The sequence below is a fragment of the Piliocolobus tephrosceles genome, chromosome 21 (assembly GCF_002776525.5).
Source record: "Piliocolobus tephrosceles isolate RC106 chromosome 21, ASM277652v3, whole genome shotgun sequence".
NCBI classification, from domain to species: domain Eukaryota; kingdom Metazoa; phylum Chordata; class Mammalia; order Primates; family Cercopithecidae; genus Piliocolobus; species Piliocolobus tephrosceles.
Genome location: NC_045454.1, coordinates 23,630,233 through 23,632,946, shown reverse-complemented (window position 1 = coordinate 23,632,946; position 2,714 = coordinate 23,630,233). Strand labels below are relative to the sequence as shown.

Genomic DNA, 2,714 nt, shown 5'->3' with positions numbered 1-2,714 from the left:
TCACAGGCCCAGACATGACAGTGCCAAGGACATCAGGACCAGCAGGACATAAAACCCTCACGGTCACAGGGAGAAAGTCAGATCCTGGGCACCTGACAAAGCCACGCTCAGATCTCAACATGTGTATGGCAGTGGGTGTGATGGAGGTGCCCCCTGCCTCTGGATTTGGGTTACATGCCCCCCTTCTTTGGGTCCTAGAAGGAACAGCCTGGCAGTGGGCACACCCCTTCCTCTCCCAGCAATGACGTGGCAGACTCCCTGCCCCCAGTGATGGCCTTAGGGATTCCCAGCCATCACCCCTCTCCGGGAATCCCTCATTCCGTCCTTCCATAGGGCCACCACCCAGACAGGCCCCCTCGACCTTTCCCACCACCCTCTGCACAACTAGAATGGGCAGTGCCCCACCCAAAGCACTGCATGTCCCCCCCCTTCATTGTCACAGTAGGTACAGGACATGGGTCTACTAGATCTCAGACACTACAGTCAGTACCTGCCAGTCCATTCCTGGAAGATCTCTGCTCCCCACCACGGTGTCACTGAGCCAATTCCTCCAGCACAGCCCCACAGAGGGAGGCCCTTTTGTGTCTTGCCCATCACCTGGCTGGCCAGATCTGCTCAGCTCTTCCCTGACTCAAGAAAAACAAGAGAGCTGTGTTAGTCCACTTTCATGCTGCTATAGAGAACTGTCTGAGTCTGGGTAATTTATGAAGGAAGAGGTTTAATGACTCACAGTTCAGCATGGCTGTGGAGGCCTCAGGAAACTTACAATCATGGCAGAAGGCAAAGGAGAAGCAAGGCACCTTCTTCACAAGGCAGCAGGAAGAGGTGCTGAGCACGGGGGGAAGAGCCCCTTATCAAACCATCACATCTCGTGAGAACTCACTCACTATCACAAGAACAGCATGGAGGAGCCGCCCCCATAATCCACTTACCTCCACCTTGTCTCTCCCGTGACACGTAGGGATTCTAAGGATTACAATTCAAGATGAGACTTGGGTGGGGACACAAATCCTAACCATATCAAGTGCTCTGTGGTCCCAGATAAGCCAAGAAGCCTTCATGGAGGAAGCCACCCCTTCCCGTGGCCTCCAGACCCAGTGGGAGGCCTAGGTCAGGATGGAGGGGTCCCCTAAGGGGGCTGGCATGGATATCACATGTGCCATGGCACACCCTGAGGGTAAGCAGCCTTGAGCAGTGGGCGGGGAGCTGGGCCTGCAGGAACACAGAGCCCTGAGGTCTTGCCCTTGGATCCCTAGTCTGGGCTCCTCGGGGGCTCTGGGAGAAAGTCTTTTGTCCCCTGCTGGTGCTGGTGATGTGGTACAGATAACCTGGAAACCCTAAAAGAAGCAGGGAGGGAGGGAAGGTTGCTGAGAGGTGGTCAAAGAACCTGTTGTGTAGACCAGGGGGCCAGGGAGGTGCAAGGGGAGTCCAGGTGGGGGCTGCGGGAGGAACAGACAGCAGACTAGTTCACCCCCTGGCTCCCCTTCTGAAACCCCAGGAAATGAATAGATCCAGCCCAAAAGGGGCTCCAGGAAGACTGCTCCCAGCCCCTCTGTGCTGCCAGTCCCAAAGGCACCCACCTGACCCCCACACACGCCGCATCTCCACTCCTTGTATGCAGGAGGAAACTGAGGCCCAGGGACCTGGAGATGTGTCTGCTCCAGGTCACACCGTAGGCTGTGGGGGTCCAGAACCCAGACCTGTGGATTGCACCAGGCTCTAGCCAATGACTGCTCCAAACCACTGTACCTCCCCAGCTCTCTGACGTTCTCATCTGCAAAATGGGACATCGGGTCAGAAGGTCTTCAATATCCCTTCCAGCTGGGAGAGAGTTTTGGGACCTCTCTCTCTCCAGGTCTTCATGAGTCCAGCAGGAGCTCTGGCAGGTCCAGGGTCCCCTCCTTCCTTCTGCTGCCACTGCTCAGCACCCTATCCTTTTTAAAACTAGCTCTGTGAATTACAGAAGTAATACCAGCTTGCTTGTTAACGTGTTTCAAACAGCACAGAAGGGTTCAAGGTGGAAGCTGAAAGTACTCCCCAGTCTCCCCCAAAACCCCAAGCCCATCTCTGCGAGGTCCCACGTGGCCTTTGGGGAATGTATGTACTGTCCCGTCTTCCCACAGAAGCCAGAAGGGAAGTCTGGAATCAGTGAGCCAGGTATAGTCCTGAGCCCAGGCCCAGAGATCCCACAACCATGCCAGCCCCTGCCCACACCAGCCCCCTCTCTGTGCCAGCCACCCCTCGTCTATCTATGCGTGCCTCCTACCACCAAGCCCATCGATAGGGGCTCATTATTCCGTCCTGTCTCCCTAGGATGGGACAGAGTGACAGCTGTTCCGTGTTTAATTACCGATGGGCTGAGGCTATGCCAATCCATGAATAAAATTACAGTCGTTCTGCAATGCAAATATTGCGGGCCTCCGTCTGAGGGTGCGTGCCGGGCTGATTTTCATTGGCTGACTTTTTTAATGAAAAAAGTTTTATTACATTTTAATGAACATTCGTAATGATGAAATTCGCACACCTCAGGATTTATACAGCACTGCAAACAAATGGCAGGAGAAAGGGAGTTATTTATAACTTCAAATAGGCTCCTATCCTCTGGTTGCATTGTTTTAGGGTGCAGAGCATTGTTAGCTGATAATTGCTTTAATGGTAAATGCAGAAACTTAGAACCAAGTATCAGAAGTGTCTAAACAAGGAGAAGCCTCAGC

General features: G+C 53.8%; 1 long non-coding RNA gene across 1 annotated transcript; it reads left to right on the top strand.

Moving 5' to 3' along the window:
• The first annotated feature begins 507 nt into the window (after nucleotides 1-507).
• Nucleotides 508-2,410, top strand: LOC111553896. The gene is made up of 2 exons (XR_002735110.2): nucleotides 508-1,110; nucleotides 1,622-2,410. It is a non-coding gene; the product is annotated as an uncharacterized LOC111553896 (long non-coding RNA).
• The last annotated feature ends 304 nt before the right edge of the window (nucleotides 2,411-2,714 follow it).